Source organism: Mus musculus, chromosome 15 (assembly GCF_000001635.26).
Source record: "Mus musculus strain C57BL/6J chromosome 15, GRCm38.p6 C57BL/6J".
Taxonomy (NCBI): Eukaryota; Metazoa; Chordata; class Mammalia; order Rodentia; family Muridae; genus Mus; species Mus musculus.
This window is the reverse complement of record NC_000081.6, coordinates 92,185,267-92,205,460: the sequence shown is the minus strand read 5'-3', so window position 1 is coordinate 92,205,460 and position 20,194 is coordinate 92,185,267. Positions and strand designations below refer to the sequence as shown.

The 20,194-nt window shown below is 39.3% G+C and overlaps 1 protein-coding gene and 1 long non-coding RNA gene across 11 annotated transcripts in view; one reads left to right on the top strand and one right to left on the bottom strand.

Annotated features, from left to right (window-relative positions):
- Positions 1 to 20,194, bottom strand: part of Cntn1 (contactin 1) — a 290,816-nt gene that overhangs the window by 136,507 nt on the left and 134,115 nt on the right. The window lies entirely within an intron of this gene.
- Gm36901 overlaps positions 4,495 to 20,194 on the top strand; it is a 33,649-nt gene continuing 17,949 nt past the window's right edge. Inside the window, exons 1-3 of one of the 4 annotated variants that reach the window (XR_003951622.1) lie at positions 4,495 to 4,804; positions 4,935 to 5,019; positions 18,724 to 19,004. This is a non-coding gene — a long non-coding RNA (predicted gene, 36901). Of the gene's footprint in view, positions 4,805 to 4,923; positions 5,247 to 18,723; positions 19,005 to 20,194 lie in introns of all 4 variants that reach the window. The other 3 variants (XR_003951619.1, XR_003951620.1, XR_003951621.1) reach the window with 3 other exon arrangements.

Genomic DNA, 20,194 nt, shown 5'->3' with positions numbered 1-20,194 from the left:
ATACCAAATAGGTCAAGGCACAGAGAAGATCACTGCTGAATTCCAACAGTCCCTCAACAAACTCTAGTGCTTCTCAAACTATTTTGTAAAATCAGAGAGAGAGAGAGAGAGAGAGAGAGAGAGAGAGACAGAGAGACAGAGACAGAGACAGAGAGACAGAGAGAGACAGAGAGACAGACAGAGAGAGAGACAGAGAGACAGAGACAGAGAGACAGAGAGAGACAGAGAGAGACAGAGAGAGACAGAGAGACAGACACACAGAGAGAGACAGAGAGACACAGAGAGAGAGACAGAGAGACAGAGAGAGACAGAGACAGAGAGAAATCAGCCCAGACCCTCTGCATACAATCAGTGTTCCACAGATTCCAAAAGAGACAAAGACACAGTGACAGAGAATTGCTGGCCACTTTTTCTGATGGACATAGCTGCTAAAATTCCCAACAAAATACTTGTAGTTCAGATACAGGCACACATCATAAAGAACAGCCTTGTGATCAAGCTGACTTCATTCTAAAGATGTATAGATGGTCCAGGATATAAAAATTAATAAACATAATTCAAGTATAAATCAAGTCAATGAAAGAAATCACACAATTATCTCAACAGATGTAGAAAAGGCTTTAAACAAACTCCATCATTCTTTATGCATTCATAACCTACTGAAGCAACTGGGTGACTAAGAACACTTCTTATAAGAATAAGAATATATGTAACTAACCTATTGCCAACATTTCACTAAATGGAGAAAAAAAATCCTAAAGCAATTCCACAAAATCGGGAACAGGGTACGGGAATCTACATTAGCACTCATTCAATCTAGTGCTGGATGTCTTACCTAGAACATTAAGACAAGAGACGTAAACAAACAAACACATTTAAAGGCAAGGAAATAGTCTTTATTGGTGATGACATGATTATGAACACGAGACTAGAGATTTCACTAGGATTCCATTGTAGCTAATAAACACGTATTACAAAGCAACAATCTCCACAGTTAGCATTTAAAAATCAGTCATTGCCTATAAGCCAACAACAAACATACAGAGGAAGGAATCATTCCTAATGTTGTCACTTGAGGCATCTGGCCCATATCTGGACAGTCATTTCAGTGCTATGACAATGCCATCTTGCTCTTGTGTTCTGTTCTGGAGTGACATTTTCCAGATAAATTAATTAAAACAAGCCATCACACCGTTAGTAAGCGCTTAATGACTGACAATCATTTGCACAGAGTTTACGTATACTTCCATGTCAAGCCAGGCTGTTTTTATCAAGGTCAATGATTCTCACTTGCACTGAGGGAGAAACAGATCTATTAAGAAGTCGTGTCTGAATTTAAAAATAAATAAAAGGACATTTTTAGGGATATAGACACACAGAAAATCAAGTGCTTCTTATCATCAGCACAATTAGTGAAACATTATTAGGAAAGGGGAATTATCTTAAAATGCCATGTATATTCCTTACCCTAGTACTTCTGCTCTGGCCTGGGGAAGGGGGGGGGGACGGGACATTGTTATATAGTTTACTTCTAGGTAATAATGAGGAAGGCATAGTACATGTAAACATGGGCTAGTCTAGGTGAGAAACACCGTCACCTACTACTGGGGCCCTTTTTTAATTCCAGGAATCAATATGAAAGTCTCCCAGCATCGCTGGGGTCTCTTCATCCTTATAAGATGCCAGCTACCCAGTCTTTGAACTGGGTTTAAATTCCAGTGTCAGAGACCTACTGTAAGGATAAGCAAAATTAAAATCAGTAAATGAGTAAGCAACAAGTTCTGGAAATGAAATTAGTTTTGGATTTTAAAAAATTCTAATCCTTTAGAAAGGGGCTATTATAGATTTAAATGCTCAGCTCAGTAGTCGGTTTTATGTAAATCTTACACTTCTCCAGGCAACCACTGAATTACAACTTTAATGAAGCACATTGTGAATGTTCTTCAGATTCTTGGTGACTCCTTTAAACTCTATCTTTAAGGATTATGACTTTGGTTTGACCTTTTCAATGCACTACCATCACTGAAATTTGAACAGCTTCTTGTAGCCAGATATTTTTAGCAAAAAAACGTAAGGAAAGCTTTTCTTTTCTAAAAGTAACTGTAGGTTACTTTTGGCCAGCATAGAAGCTAGTGTGACCCTGCTAGAGGTAGAGCTACAACAGGGTCCAATGGTAAGAGCCCACCTCCGAAGCATCCTCCTACCACACTCTGGAAAGCATACGGAGCGAGGAAAGCAACACTTGAACATTGCAGTAAATGGAACAACAGAGTGTGAAATTACCAGGTCAAGAGTGACCGAGGGAGACATCTGCAGCCTTTGCGACAATATGGGTATTAACTGGATGCTGACAAGCCTTCTCATACAGAGCAGATCATGGCTCATGTTTCATGCAAATGGATAGGAGATTAATAACTCTCTTATCTTTAAAAACACATAATGCAGGCAAACTTTATATGCCCCAGTACAGGGGAACGCCAGGGCCAAAAAATGGGAATGGGTGGGTAGGGGAGTTGGGGGGGGGTGTGGGGGACTTTTGGGATAGCATTGGAAATGTAATTGAGGAAAATACGTAATAAAATCAATAAATAAATAAAAACACATAATGGTTGTAGAGAAACTTAAACTATACATATTCACTTGTAATATTTACAGGAGACATCTTTTTTTTTTTTCCTGCAAGAAAATAAAACCCATAAGTCACAATGGCTTTTTTAGATTCACCCTCATTCACTGCACATTCAGGAATACACCATTTTTGAGTGCTACAATAAGCACAAAGCATTGGTTTTGCCCTGCATTTTAGGAATGTGTGCATGTGTGTGAAAAAAACACAGAGCAATGTATCTCAAACTATCAACCTCCCCCATGGAACTTATAAAGTATCCACCTCGTACATTTATTTTGTTTGAAAGTTTAAAAATTTGAGATGCTAAAGAAAAACGGAGATAGCAAAATTAGCAAATCAGACAATAGGACTTCCTTATTATGGAAAATCCAAAATTTTTCTGATTCAATCAGAAAAGGACACGCTAGTTTGTCCAGCAGGACTTAACACATGTCTATTTTATGATCTCTTCTTTCTAGTCAACAACAACCAAAAACCATACTTCATTTCCTTTAAAAATCACGAGAATCTTGTGCTACCTTTGACATAGAATTGTTGGGGAAAAAACCCAACCAAAGATGACTACTAAATGACATGCACAGCCTGCTTAGTTTCAGTGGGAACTTGGAATGGGTAGCAGGGAGAAAAACGGATAAACTTTATTGTCTGGATATAAGCAACTCTATGGAGTCAGTCGATGAACAGGAATGCTAAATATGCTAAACTAATGAGAGAATGCACACACATAGGACACATCTGAAAACGGACACACACAGTGCAACTTGTTAGTAATCTACATACTATCTCATAACAAGTGACATAGTCTGCCTGCATTATTTAGAGAGAGCCTGCATCATAAGAGTCATGTTGATTGCTGTCAAATACACGTCCACTCATCGAGTAAGAGTTTGGATTCTAATATTTCAGATGAAGCCTAATCTCATGGTCTTACCATCCAACTCTCTACAAAGATACAGACTATGTTTGATATAGATCAAGAGAGACGATCTTCCTTAAGCAGTCATCCACATACTCCTCATAATTAGGACTCAGAGTATTTCAAAGGACAGTGTGGAAATTACTTATTAATTAGTCAGATCCCTGAGAAACACCCAAGAATAATTAAGAGTTTCTTGGGAATAGACCAAATATCAGCATTTTAATCAGATGTCCAGGGAATATTTAGGCATCTCAGAGCTGCAAATTACTGTAGTTGTCAAGTAAAGTTTGAAGTTTCTATTACAGAGAAAATCTATGGCTAGATCACTGCGTTTATATGTGTTTTGAGGTCATTCCTTAAGCAAATGTGCTCTAAAATTCAAAGCTAGTCATATAGCATGCATGATAATATAATACATATAATATATTATCTATTATGTAATACTCCATTTCTTAGAATTAGTCTGTACGGTGCTTCAGGTGGTCTCCATTTTCTGTGAAAAGTGAACATTCCCAGTATCTACATCTAATTGACTCTTCCATATTGAGACGGAAACTGTACTTTGAGCCAAAAATGATGGCACACAGGTTTAATCCTAGCCTCTGGGAGGCAGAGACAGATGGAGTTCTTTGAGTACAAGACAAACTTGCTCTACAAAGTGAGTTCCAGGATAATCAAGACTACATAGAGAGATGCTGTCTGAATGGGAGAGAGATTGATAGACAGACAGAGATAGAGAGACAAGGACAGACAGAGATATAGAGAGACAGACCGGGGGAGGGAGGGAGAGAGGGGAGGAAGGAAGGAAGGAAGGAAGGGAGGGAGGGAGGGAGGGAGGGAGGGGGAGGAAAGAGGCCTAGGAAGGAAGAAGGAAGAGGACATTTATTTTGATATACTGCTTTGACTAATACCTGAGAAATTCTGTTATATGAGAGTCTCTTGCTAGTCTATAATGACCTGACTAAATGTGCTTTTAAATCCATTTTTGCCTAGGTACACCTCAAACCAATCTGGCATAGCTGGGTTACTACAAAGACCCCCTGTGCTGTGATGCCAGCCCAGTGAATCAAATCTAATAACCCAGAGTGGGATTTAATAAGCCTTGACAGCAGGAACACTCCATGCCAGCAAGGCAGATTGATCCAACTTCTTTCCCCTTTGCTCTCGCAGATGCACACACACGAGGACAAACCTTGTGAAGAACGACTGCCAGACGAAGAGCTCCCTCAACACTGAGACACTAATGACTTCCTGAGGTATGCTAGTCCCTCTGTAGAGCTTGAGTCCTCAGTGGAGACACCCATGTCTAGGAAAAGCCTCCGTCTCTGATGCCATGCCTCCCCTGAGACACTATTCTCAACCTTTCTCTCTTAAGTCTCTCCACAGGCTTTGGATGTCAGCCATTGTCCTGTGCCTGTCTCTGTGTCCTGAAGGTGAAACTGCAGTCACTGAATACTTTACTCAGTCAAAGGTGTGTGCTGCTTCTGCTTCTTAGTGTCTTCTTATGGTACCCCACATTGCGTGAGTAATGCAATGATCCTATAGCTCCTGGCAGCTCTGGCTGAGGCCATGAGACATGCCACAGACAAGACTTACCCCTCCTGAGAACGTGGAACGTCCTCCGACAACGGTGTTTTGAACAAAAGGGAAGAATCACTGACTCCCTGTTAGCTGTTGTAGATGTATGCGAAATGACAGGTGCGTGTAAGAAAATTCTATTTTTAATGGAATTTAACTTTGAAAATTTTATAAGCATTTGGGGTTTAATAATAAGTTTTTTGAAATTATAATTATACCATTTCTCCATTTCCACTTTGAATCTCCAAGCTCTCCCAAGCACCACCCTCCAAATTCATGGCTTCTTTCCCTTTAATGGTTACATACACACACACACACACACACACACACACACACACACACACACACGACACACACACACATAAATTCTAAATACATACATAAAACCTGTTCAGTTATACTAAGTTGTAGATATTGGCCCTAAAATGCATAGGTAGTCAAGGAACCTAAAGTAGAAAAGAACTGTCAGACAAGAATGAACCCAAGAATCTCACAACTTGGTCTCAAATAAGAAATAAGGTACAAAAGCCAATGACTTTTCACAGAAGAGGATTTATCTTTGTGTGTGTGTGTATCTAATCTCAGGGCTGCCCACTTTGTGTTGAATAAGCAAATAGCAGGCTCTTCCATGGGAAGGTTATTTCGCCCACTCTCAGCTTCCCTCCTCTGTCCACAGTTAACTCTTCAGTCTTGAGACTCAATTGCTTTTACACTTCCATGTTAGGAGGTCCCCTGGTGACATCACTGCTCAGGGCTTGTCAAGGCAGCCTTGTTGATAAGACTTCTTGGGTGGTAGCTATAGCCTCTCTGACATTTCTAGGAGATGGGATCTGAGAGCAAACTCCCTGTCCCTTTGCCTCTTATAATCTTCCGGCCCCTTTTCCCACAATGATCCCTGAGCCTTGAGAATGGGAGTAGTGTTGTAGGTGTATCAATTGGTACTGGGTACCTCACTATCTCCTTCCCGTTCTCTGTGTTTTGATCAGTTGTGGTTTTCTGTAATGGTCCCTGTCTACTGCAAAGAGAAATCTCTTGATGAGGGGTGAGAACTACACTCATCTGCAGGTACAGGACAGATATTTAGAACATAGTTAGGAATTATGCTGGTTTAGTAAAGTGTCAGTTGTAGGTCCTCCTATCCATGTCTTTTCCAGTCTCTAGTAATGGGCTAGGTTTCCAGGATTAGGCATGGTTCTCTATTGCTCAGTAGGTCTTATGTCCACTTAGAGAGCTGCTGTTTTCTGCCAAGGTGTGTGTATTTCTACTGTACCCTTAGGGTTATGGTACCATACTTGGAGTTATTATGGTTCATAGCTGAGAAGGTCTTTTGGGTAAATGAGCATTTCCTTCTGAACCACCTAAGAGAATACCAATGAGCATGCAGACAGTTAGTGCATAATGTTTCAAGATCTGCATTTCTAAAATTTTCCTTAAGTAATGTGTAATAAATTATTACATGAAGGTAGGCAGGTGGAAAGTTTTAACTATTCATTTATTCCTTCTGTGTTTTTTTTTTTTTGAAAAAGAAAGAAAAACACACATATTGAGGGCTAGTGAGATGGCTCAGTCTGAGAAGTGCACAGGCACTCACATACAAATGTAAATAAATACAAAAAGAAGCTACTTATAAAAAGCTGCAAAGGGATTTGACAAAAGTATCCTGATTTAAGAATTTCAGGTACCGTTTAATTAATAATATGTGGTTACTTAGATAATTAATATAGAAATTACTCCTTTTGTCTAAAATTTTATGGGTCACTGAGAAAGGTGCCTTTTCATCTCTAAAATGATGTAGGCCACCACAGTGAGATAGCATCTTGAAAGCCAAATAAAACTCCATTAAGAACATTAATTATATTATAACTTTCGAGGAGAGAAATATGGATATACTATACTTAATGCCGATGTGTGATGAGATGAAAGATTTTTAACCAGAGTCTGGGTACTCTGTTTCTTTGATTGTTTGTTTTAGTTCATAAGGAAGGTCTCTGGCATGCTCTGGACTCTCTTTCCCACAAAAGAAGAAACTCTCTTCTCTGTAACTCCTCTGTCCACCCAGAGGAAGGACCCTCCAGAGATTAATTTATAGGAAAGATGACAGAAAGAAAACACTAATCAAGAGATGAGGGAAGTCATGCAGCTTTCCAATGATATCAACTGGTGGAAGCTTTTCCCAAGCATCTCCATCCTCAGCATCTCCATCCTCAGCACCTTTATCCCCAGCATCTTCATCTCCAGCATCTTCATCCCCAGCATCTTCATCCCTATCATCGCCATCCCTATCATCTTCATGTTGAGTTGCTTCATTTTTTTTAACCAACAGCCCATAGGTAATAGTGAAACTCTGCTCTTAGTACAGAGCACCTACTTTAAGACAATGACACACTGAAAACTGTACCCTGTGCATCTCCAATTTTCATATGAAAGAATTTATTCAGAAAGATTGAGTATAATTCTTTATTATTGTGCCAATGCACTGACACCACAATACCCACTTGTTTAACCACTTCACGTCAGTGGCATAAATACATTTATACTGCAAGACCCTACAAAGCGATTTCTTCTCTTCCCAAACAAAAACTAGAACGCTTGCTGCTCTTCTACAGATTTTAATGTGTTCTCTTCTTCAGTGACTGAGCACTAAGCCATAAAAATGAACCTCATTGTGTTCTAGCACTGAGGTCCCATTCTCTACAACATACAACATACTTTTACTAATCTAACTCATTCATTTGGGGATTTCTACTCAATACCTTTCCCTTTCAGAGTTTGTCTGAGAAACCCAAAATGGAAGTCAGATTTCTCTGTTGCATGCTCATTAATTCTTGTGACTCTTTATGGTAAGTGTTGCTCTTTATGATTAAGCTTTCTCAATGTCTCACTTCAAGTCTTTGGTCCCCAGAAGGTCCGAAATGTCTAGCTGGAAGTGACATGAAGGAATAACTCCTTTTCGTTCTGTAGGATATTTGATCTGGAGGGATGCAGGGATGGTTTAAAAAAAGAAATGCCCTTTGTTTGACCTGTCCTCTTTTATACTGGAGCCAATTAACTGCCTCCATAGCTCCTGATCATTTGTTCATTTTAACCTATTCATAACAATTTCACCCTTATTTTCCTCTCCATTTCAAACTTTAAAACATAGTTGATGAAGACAGTAGACTCTAATACAGGTCTTGCTACTTCCCTCTAATTCCTCCTCCATTATGAATGCATTCCATAGACAGACAAATGTGAATTTCCTGACATCATGTTGAAAATTTAGGGTATAATCTAGATAGAAACTCTCAACGTCTTTCCATATATTCAGTTAACTGAATGTGTGCCAAGCCCCACAGAGCAAGCTACGTCTACAGCTCTGGGCACTCTGGCAAGGTGAACACAGCGCCATGAGCAAGGCCTTGGTTGCTCCTTAGAGGCCCTCAGTGAAAGTTTTCTTTTCTGATGTTGTTCTCTCTCATGCACCTTTCAAATTCTTTGACTTTTCTTTGTTTGTGGAGAGCTGCTCACCTTGTTAGACTCTGTTTTGTTTCTTCAAATAGAAAATGTATTTTAAAAAAAAGAAAATGTATTTTCATAATCCAAGCTCTTGAGAAATATTGCCATCTTCACTATTAATTAGGCAGTATATTTGGCAAATATCTTCCATCCAGGCTGGAAAGATGGCTCAGTACTAAAGAGCACCAAGTGCTCTTCCAAAGGGCCTGGGTTCAAGTTCTAGCACCCAAATGGCGACTGGGAATTACCTGTAACTACATTTCTAGGGGATCTAATTTCCTCTTCTGATCTCCAGAAGACATACACACGATGAACAGATACACATGCAAGCAAGCATCTATATAAATACATGTTTACAATGGAAAAATTAGAAGTAAAAGTTGTTTCCCATTCCTTCTCCTGTTTTTCCCTTTCTCTCTCTCTCTCTCTCTCTCTCTCTCTCTCTCTCTCTCTCTCTCTCTCTCTCTCTCTCTCTCTCTCTCTTTCTCAGAGACAGGATTTCTCTGTATAGCCCCGGCTGTCCTGGAACTCACTTTGTAGACCAGGCTGGCCTCGAACTCAGAAATCCACCTGCCTCTGCCTCCCAAGTGCTGAGATTAAAGGCATGCACCACCACCGCCTGGCTCCCTTCTCTTGTTTTAACAACACAAATATGAAACTAATAGCAGCTAGCAAAAAAGAGACAAGCACAAATCTATTTTGTTTATTAGGCTTTTGTTTATTAGTCACATTTCTTACCAGTTAATCTAATATAGAAAAATACATAAGGCAAAATTTACCATCATACCTGGACTTTTTCCTTTCTCTTTGTCCTGAGTTGTGTTTCTGGCACTGGCTCTAAGTACCTAAAATAATGATTCTCAGGCAGAGATGGCTTAGGAGGAAGAGTGCTTATCAATCAATGATGAAAGCCTGAGTCTAGTTGATCCTATCACTCTTACAGTGAATTAGAAAATAGGAACAGGAGAATCTCTGGGGTCTTGTGAGATGAGTAGTATCAGGTTTTGCATTAGTGAGGAAAAAAAAAAAAGATCTTGTCTCAAAAAAAAAAATCAGAAAGTAAGGACCAACATGTGAGGTTGTTCTCTGACTTCTACACATATGCTATGGTATGGTATGGTATGGTATGGTATGGTATGGTATGGTATGTGTGCATGTACACACACACACCACATATGTATATGGCATCACACACACACACACACACACACACACACACACACCTGATCATATGTCACCCATTAAATCCACTTTTTTAGACATGGTTTCTCTGTGTAGCCTTGGCTATCCAGGGACTTACTCTATAAACCAGGCTGACTTCCAACCTAGAGATCCGTCTGCCTCTGCATCCCAAATGCTGTGATGAAAGACCAACACCACCCCAACCTGGAACAATTTTAAAATACTACTTTCTGAAGTTTAACTTTAATAGATCTACAGAGCTCTTTTTAAGTTTGCAAGTTATTTTTTACATATTTCAATGGAAATTTTGTAACAAATTAACTCATGAAGGGTTAACAAGAGGAAACTGGCACTATCAAAATTGATTTCAAATCTTAAAAAGAGAAAAAGAATTTTCAAGCCATCACACAGGAAAATTAATCAAAATGTAAGTAAGGACATTGCTCAGAAGACATGGTGTTCAGGGTCAAAAAGGCCTTCCATAATACAACAAACCAATGAAATAGAACATGTCTTTCAATAATAGAACTTCACCTACAGAACAGGACAGATGGATTGTCACTGGCACAGCTCATGAAATGTTACCAAAATGGGAAGCTTTGGGGAGCTGATCACACTGAATTGAGGATTCTGGGATAATGACAGAAAAGCTCCCCGTGACACTCATATTTGACTAGAGATGGGGACTCTAAGAGCATAACTGTCATGTAAATTCCCTCTCAGAAATTCTACCAAACAGGAAAGGTTAACTCAGATTCTAGGAGAGGTCATTGAAGGTTACTTTACTCCAAGAAAATGTCACCAACTCTTTTCAAGATCCAATTATATTTCTCTAAACTCATTGATTGTTCATTAAATTGTTCACATTTCCTCTCATCTCCCCTATGAAGACATAAAACTATCTAGATTTTTCTGAGGCTATAGTATTTCTTTTCTCATGATGCTACTCATCTACATAAACCATGTAAATATATTTTCTTCCATTGTTTTGTCTTTTTTGTTTGTTTGTTTGTTTGTTTGTTTGTTTTTTGAGACAGGGTTTCTCTGTATAGCCCTGGCTGTCCTGGAACTCACTTTGTAGACCAGGCTGGCCTCGAACTCAGAAATCCACCTGTCTCTGCCTCCCGAGTGTTGGGATTAAAGGCATGCACCACCACACCCAGCCATTGTTTTGTCTTAATGATAATCTAAGTAAAGAAACTAGAAGGCTAGAGGGAAGGCATATTCTCCTCCCGATGTCATGTTCATGAAAGGACAAGACTAGAAGATCAACGGACTCAATTCCCCAATAAACAAAACTGACTAACAGAATGGCTGCAAAAAATGTGATGCATCCTTCTGCTGAATCTAAGAAATACACCTCAACATCAAGGATAGACACTACCTCAGAGTAAAAAAGTGTTGGAAAAAGATTTTCTAAGCCAATGGACCTAAGAGGCAAGTTGGGTGTACTCATTCTAATATCTAACAAAATACACTTCAAATCAAAATTATCAAAACCAAATAGGGACAGACACTTTATACTCATGCATGAAAAACCACCAAGATGTTTCTAATTTTAGCATCTGTGCTCCAAACCTAAGGGTGCTCACATTTGTAAAAGAAACATTGTTGAAGCTTAAATCACACATTGACCCTCACACATTGATAGTGGAAGACTTCAATTCCCCATTCTTACCAAAAGGCAAGTCAACCATGTAAAAACTAGTCAGAGAAATGCCTAACAGACATTATAAACCAAACGGATGTAACATAGCTACAGAACATTTCAGCCAAACACAAAAGAATATAATTCTTCTCAGCATCTCTCGGCACTTTCTCCAAAAGTGACCACATACTTGGTAACAAAGCAAGTCTCAACAGAAACAAGAAAACTGAAACAACTCTGCATCCTATCCGACTACCACTGATTAAAGATGTATCTCAACAATAGAAACAATAGAAAGCTTACAACCCATGGCAACTGAACAACTCTCTACTAAATGAAAACTGGGTCAAGACAGAAATGGAAACGAAAGTAAAGATATAAAATATTTAGTAGGAAGACCTATTGCAATGAAAATTTCTAAATGGCAAATATATACTCCAATCTTACTTCATTTGTTAACAAAAATTCACACAAATTAAAAGTTCCAATATGAAAATTATACCACTTTAAAATAAAACTAATAATTAAAGCAAATAGTCATGTAAAATCCCTCAACAGATGAAATTGAAACAGAATTTTTTTCCCTGTTATATAAAAAAATCTGAAACTGGTTTTTGACAAAACTCTAAAAAAAACTCACAGTTAAAGATGTAAACAGCTATATAATCATGATAGGTACATGAGTAGGAGGTATGGATGGAGATTTGTATGGAAGAGTAAGAAAAAACTGTAAATTAAACATACAAACGTGGGGGGCTATGGAGATGTTTCAGTGGGTAAAGTGCTTCACAGTATAAATGAGATGACCTTGGGTTGATTCCCACATGTAGCTAGATGCTGAGTACACTGGCATGTCTGAAACACAAGCACATGGAGCAGGCATGTCCTTGAAACTTGACTTAGACTTAGCTAAATCTGTATGCTCTGGATTAAATGAAGTCCTCTGTTTCAAAATGTAATCTAGAAAACTGAAGAAGGTACCTGGTAGAAACATTTGGCCTCTACAATGCATATGCACATGTATACACCACACTTTTATGCACACATAATAACACATATACACTGCATATACTTCCACCACACAAATACATACACCATACACATATACAAAATACAAATTTAAATGTGTCTCTCTCTCCATATATATACACATATATGTATATATGTATATATATATACACACACACAAAATTATATATGTACATAGACACATATACATACATAATTTTGTAGAATTAAAATTAGTAAAACTCAAGTGTTATTATTGACAGAGTAATTGAATTTTCCTGCATGACTAAAAAGTAGTAACTAGTAAAACAGCTTGAGAAAATAATGTATAATATGCATTGAATGACTGAAAATGAGTTCAGATATTTTGACACAATAATTCACCGCAAAAATCTATTCTAGTGAATTAACTTGTTTTATTTACAGTATAATGAAACAAAGTGACAAAATATTAGGGAGGCATTAAATTACAGATAAGAGTTATTTGCATTAAAATCAGAAAAATATTTTAGCATAATATATTAGTAAGACAGACTGCATATTATCTGAGCTCGAATTACGAAATATACAAAAATTGAAAAAAGAGAAAAAAGGTACACCAGGTGAGGGCATGCACACCTGTAATGCCAGCACACAAAGGGTTAAATTAAAGTTGTAAGATTTGCCACTCCACTGCCAACATTGTCAATATAGCAAAAACCTGTCTCAAAAACCAATAAAATAAATAATAAGGTAAAACAGGAACACAAAGACAGAAAAATTATTGGCAATAAAACATAAAATTATATGTGTGTATGTGTGTTTGCATGAAAATTGCAATAAATATAAATGAATTAAACTCATGTATATGTTAAAAGGCAAGGATTCTTCGAACATAGTTTGTGAAAAGAGCCCATTTTGAAAATCATGAACTAGTATGTACTGCCTGAAAAATAATACAACATGATGGGATGGCACCACAATATAGTTATTTCTTTGTGGTGACACCACAGAAACAATTTAGACTTGTTACAAAATCTATTTAGAAGAATCCATCTAAGACAAAGGATACATTATTTAATTTGTAAGAAAAATTAAAAAAAATATTTAAGATGAGCTTACCATTATTGTTATGTACAATTTAATAGCGGCTATTTGGCAACTGGATGCTTACAATTTTACACTTTCATATATTTTTTAAAAAGAATTTCTACAGATTTATTATAATGTAAGTTAAAAAAATGACTTCAAAATGAAGACACTGAAAGGAAATCACAATAAATGCAGATGCAGAATTAATACATTATTTTTCTACTATTTTCATTAATTTACTTATTCACTTTACCTCCTGGTCTCAGCACCCTCCCTCCTCTCCTCCCAGTCCCATCCTCATAAATTCCACTGCCCATTATTTCCTGTCCTCCTCTAAGGAGAAGGGGAGCCCTCATTGGTACCACCCCACCCTGGGACATCAAGTTGCAGCAAGACTAAGTACATCCTTCCGCACTGAGACCTGACCAGACAGTCTAGGTAGGGGAAGGGGATCCAATGGTAGGCAGCAGAGTCAGAGACAGCCCTGCAAGACAAACTAGGCTTGGAAAGTTGACTCCACAAATGAGTTTTTACTAGGTAGGCCTTTGGTTCTCAGCACCCACCTCATGTGACCCAGAACCACTTGTAACTCAAGTTTCTGGGGGAATCCGATGCCCTTTGACCTCCACAGGCACCTGCACATATGTGGAACACATAAACTCACACAAGGTACTCATCTACCTACACATAAGGGTAAATAAATGAATAAACCTCTTTAAAAGTCAGGGCATGCCACCACCTTTCCTTACTATACTTGGAAGATGTCTCTGCAGGCAATTTCATCTTCAAACTGTTTCCTAGCAACAGAGCTTTAGACACAGTATCTTTCTCCATATCAGTCACTGACATCTGTGGAAATGTCTAAGATCATCCTTTTGATGCTGTGAATAAAGTTTGAATTTGTCTATCAGGCAGCTGCAGGGTAAGGACAGGAATATTGATTCCACAAACACTAGCATTCCCTTATTCTCTTGGAAATACTAGGATGCTCATGTTTCGAAGTTTGAGGAGACCGGATCCCATTTTCCATCATAGCTGTATTATTTTAGCAATACTTTTAGTTATAAAGGATTTCAATTAAGAAGCACACTGGATACCAATGAGAATATCATTTCTATTTTCTAAAGAAATGAAATGACCACATCTCAAAGCAACACATTCCATGTTTTAAAAACCAGCCTTTTCCCATTCCATTAACCTTGAGAGCAAATTAAAATCACCTGGGGATCTTTTAAAAGACACATTCTGTGTGGACTGGGACTTAATTAACAGTTCAAGAGGTTAGTGCGACATGTGACCCAATTGAAAAGCACTGTACGCTGTGCAATCCTACACTGAGGAATAAAGTGCACTTGTAGAACGGCTGAAAGGAAGATGCTATTCAACCATACTTTAAATATACCAGCTTATGCAAATGTTCACAATAAATCAAATGCAAACTGAACTTCGAACACCAAAACCATAGAGAAAATTTAAAATGAGGTATGAAAACCACAGTGTTAAGGCTTTGTTCCTCTAAACTACTTTATTTATGCTAAAATATTTTGAATTTAGCATATGTTAAAATAAGACTTTGTATACATGATTAATGTTTATTGTCAATGTTGATGGGGACAGGAAACACTGAACAAGGACTTCAAGTTAGGGAGCTGGGCAGTCAAAACTAAGCTCCTTGCCCTTGACCACAAGCTGTCTTGGCGAGAAGCCAGAAATGTTCTTGGCTCTATCCATAGCTTGTCCCGGTTGGAGGTCAGGGAGACTAACATTATTTATGGGCACTGACTCTGTTTCTGGTTTCTTGCTGTTATTTTTCTCAAATAATTTGGCTTATTGTTTTCTTGAATGTTTATGGGCAGTGCTTACTGGAAGCTCTACATGACTGGATGCTAGATTGGCTCAGGAAGGTGTTCTTGAAACTGCAGTCCAGACACCAGGGTAGAGAGGCACATGAGCACTTTATAGATGGGACACCTGTCACTTCATACAGATATGCATGCTTCAACCCAGAAAAGGCTTATTAACTCTAGACAAGGGCCCTTGGCAGCAAACCATTCTTGGGACCCCTTCTTCCTTCACATCTCTGCTTTGCTTACTTGCTTGTTTGTTTGTTTGTTTGTCTAAAGCTCTCTCCTGTAATAAAAACTTTCTGAAACTCATCCCTCCATTGTTCATGAAATTATTTTTTCAATTTCATGAAGGAAAGGACCAGAAATCTGCTGGCCTGGGTGGCTTTGATGGCTGTTGTCAACACAGCTAACTCCCCCAGTGCCACCTACTCCCAGGTTGGCTCTTTGGAGTGTAGTATCACATGGCTTGATCAAGTCTTGCCTAGACAGGCAACTTCTTTTTGCAACAGATGGAGACCACTATAGAAAACAACAACCAACCAAAATTCAAGTTTATGGATCCCAGTCCCAGAGGATACATCTAGGAAACACCATGATGTCTTAGGCTCAGGGAACTATTGGCTGAATTCCTTCGCCTTAGAAGAAAAACAAAACAAAACAAAAACAAAACAAAACAAACAAACAAACAAAAAACTGATGAAAAACAAAAGACAAAATCAACTAACCTGGGCTCATAAGGGGCTCACAGAGACTGAACCACCAACCAGGGAGCCTGCATGGGACCGACCTAGACCCTCTGCATATGTTACACTTGTGTAGTTTGGTCTTCTTGTGAGACTCCTAACATCAAGAGCAGGGACTCTGACTCTTTGTCTGCTTTTGGGAACCTTTTCCCATACTGGGTTGTCTTGTCCAGGCTTAATATGAGGGGGAGCAACTACTTTTACTGCAACTTGATATTGCATGTTTGGTTGATATTCATGGGAGGCCTGCCTTTTTCTGAAGAGAAGCTGGGGAGGAGTGGAGGGGGGTGGGAATGGTAATAGAGGAGCGGTGGGGGAGGGGAAACTGAAGTCAGGGTATAAAAAAATAGAAGTTAAAAGTCAGTTCAGCGACTGAATGATATTTAAATTACGTATTGAAGAACGTAGATCGTTCTAGTCACTCTGAAGACCCATTACTGCTTTATGCTCCATCACATGAACCCTAAGGTGTAGGCAACAGCTGAAAGATATGCAAATCAGACTATCTCTTTGTAAAGGAATAGCGTCGGTGAAGACAGGAAACCCAGAGTCAGGGATTTTTGAGATATTTTACTTGCAGAGTATCGGTAGAGAGCCATGGGAAGGTGAGTCAGAGTTCAGAACTCTTGCACTACATATTGATTTTCAGGCTAGAATTGCTTTAGAATAGGCGCTGTGCTCCTAGTGATGTGGGCTTCTTCTGTTGCCCAGCATCCTCTGAGTCAAAGATAGAAAAAAAAGCACAAACTTATTACCAAGGCTTATTTTTACCGATGTCTCTAAATAATTACAATTAATCAGCAGTACAAAGTATTGCCAAATCTTTGTTGTATATTATTTATACCTGGAGCCTCAGAAGTAAAACAGCCTGAAAATGATAGAATGAAGCTATTGCTATATCATCCGTACCCTATAGCAATTTCTGAAATTTTCAGTGATGTATACCCGCAGTTTCCACTCAGCTTCTCTTGGGGCTTGCAACACCATCAAAGGAGTCCTAATAGGTGTGCATTGTTTTTTGTTGCCATTGATTGTCCTACAGCAGGATTAATTTTGCTTATAGCTCTAGTAGCAAATATATAGGCAGTGATTACGTATACGTAGGCAGTGATTACACATATTTTCCCTTGGCTTTCAGTTTGGTGTTATTTAAATGTCTTGCATTACAGCCAAAGGGATCCATCATTCTATCCCAAATTTGGTGACTTTTCCTTTATCACACTATCTATTCTCTAAATATGCGTGTGTCCATTTGTTCAAGAAAGAATGCTTGCCACATCTGCTTTAAGCAGACCTATGTCACCAACATCAAAACAAAACAAAAGCAAAAAGCAAAGCAACCAAAATAAAAGCAAAGCAAAACAAAGAATCTCACCAAAAGAGAATCCGTCCTCTTCAGACTTCCTAAATCAAGATTCAGGACCATTCTTCAACTCTCTAGCGTGGATGGCTTTGGGGTCTGCAGTAGCCTACAGATGAAGGCTATGTGGATCCCCTAAAGGTTCCTTCTCCATATCTTTCATCTGCCTTCTCTCTCTACTGCATGTTTATTTGTGAGTATTTGTTGCTCCATATGTGTGTGTTCCCGAGGCATCCTGTATACCACCCTATACTGCAGCCTTTGGAGCAACCAACAGCAATCTGAGCAAACAGGGTTTACTACAGATATTGCTACAATCTTCATTAGAAGCATCACTTTTAAAATGAGACAGATGGGAGAGCCCTCTTCTCCCTAGAGAACACAGCAGGAGTTTTACACTGTTAGAATCTGTTAACCTCATTACTGCTCTTTGTGGGTTCTTTAGTTTCTTAGTATAGAAACTACACTGTGTTTTGGTGCTTACTTTTCTCCAAATAAGTAGAGATGGGGTCCTTTGGCTTCTTAGTATCTGTTGGAGTCACCATTGCTAGCTACCCTGTTTGACTTATACAAAAACACCATCGTCATTCTAGCAAATGGATAGACTATCGTTATGTTAGCACTGGTCATCTTGGAGATGCCATTGACTCTTATATGACAATTCTAACAGCCAGGACTGCTTACGTTGGTCTGGACAGTTTGCTATCACAAACCTAACACTCAATGACCCTAAGGCCATTTCCATTGAGGCTATGGGGGACACATGTCCCCTGGTGGCCTGGCTAATGGGACAGCCAGGAGTAGTGCAAAGTGGACATGACTGTGGTGATTGTAAATATAAGCTTACATGAGATGCTTTCTGTGAATGGTACAAACATCTCCCCTGTGATTATATAAGTAAACCACTTGCTGTTTTCTGTCTCAGTTGGTGTTGCAACATCAAGCCTGTAACCTCCCCTCCCCAGCCTGAAACCTGTTTGCTCAGGTTTCAGCGTTAGAGAGCAAGGGGCGGAGCTTGCCGCCCTATCATCCTGCCACTCCCACTGCCTGCCTTCTAGCTGTTCCGGAGCCATCACTTGGTTCACCTGCAACCTTACTCCAAGATGATTTGGCGGGAATCGGGCCCCTTCCCCTCCTTCATAACTCGGTGCACGAATTAGTAAAATTGAGCTTTGATCAGAATTTTGTCTTAGCTACGTCTTTCTCTCGTCTGCCTAGCTCCCTCTTCTCTTCCATATTCCAGGATGCCTTCCCAGAACAGAACCCAGACATGTGAGCAGCTGGCTGGACACAACAAAGCCCAATAGAAGGCTTCTCTCCAGTGGTTTCTTCCTGCCTGTTTTTCATGGTGCTGGTTGCATAGATAACAAGAAAAGATTCAGGAGAGAGGAAAGCAACCAGATATGTGTCAGGAGCTGGGACCTCGAAATAGCCACCGTACTGAGGCAGAAGCAACAGCCTCGAAATCTTGTCTGCAAAAGAAGAGGGAAGGTCGTTCGTTGGTCCCCAGGTCCAGATGCAAAGGTGTGTTCACAGCTGCAAAAGAGGCAAAAGAGGCAGATCCACTAGACGAGTGGATTAAGAGCAGCACGGGGTGGTGATGGTGGTGGTGGAAGTCAACCATAGAAAGAATGGAAGAATGGACTTAGGGCAGAGACTGAAAAGGATTCTAAAGAGGCAAAGAGGAGTGCTGGGTCACTAAAGAGTTTCAGAGTTACACGCGAGTCCATAGGACCAAGGGTCTTAGATAGCATGCCAGGAGCAAAGAACATCTCTATGAAGTGTTGTTCAAGAAACATGATGCCTAGAACTGCCCATTCAGTATATGTCCTAGTTGAAACTTTAGAGTCCCTCAAGAGGCCTTTATGAGGAGTATGGCTAGGGAGGGGATCCCCTATTGCTGTTCCTACCTGCTTGCTGCCACCGATCCCTACTGTCACATACCTAGTGCTATCAAAGCTTCCCCAAAGCAGCGCTTGAAGAGTATAGCTTTTATACAAGTAGTGAAAAGGATGCTTCCTAGCTGATTAGGAACATACCATGTCACTGTACTCTAAATTCTCAGCGGATGGCCAACAAAATGTGTAACAGTTGCCTTCAAATTAAAACCGTGCAATTATGTGAATGCTTGATTTTAACCTACATCGTAGGTTATCTGTGAACCTATGCCCTTCTTTAACTAGGATTGTATCTTCTTGTTCCTGGGGGATTTTTCTTCTTCCATCTTTCAGCTGGTTTCTCTATCCTTCCTTGCTTCTTCACACCAGGCATGCTATTCTGCTGAGTCATCAGTACCCCTTTCATCAGGGTTAGGGTTAGGGTTAGGGTTTCACCTCTTCCTTGATTTTCTTTCTCTTTAGGAAATCTCCATCATAACACAGTGACAGAGGAGTGCCAGGATGGAGCTATGGCAGCAGCACAAAATGCCCCTGTGGGCTCCACCCCATGCAGTTTTACATGCAGAGTTTTTGTTTTGGTTTTTGTTTTGTTTTTTGTTTTTTGTTTTTTTGTTTTTTTTGAAGCAGGGTGTTTGTTGTTTTCACAACATTTTTTGGCAAAGCTACAGATTCTATGACACATGCCAGAGTAATGAACTCTTTTGTAGGAGGTAAACAGGACCATCCTTTGTAGAAAGTAAAAACACAAAATCATGCCGAGGCAATGAATGACTATTGACATTTTATAAAGAAATGGGGAAATGTGTGATATTTGAT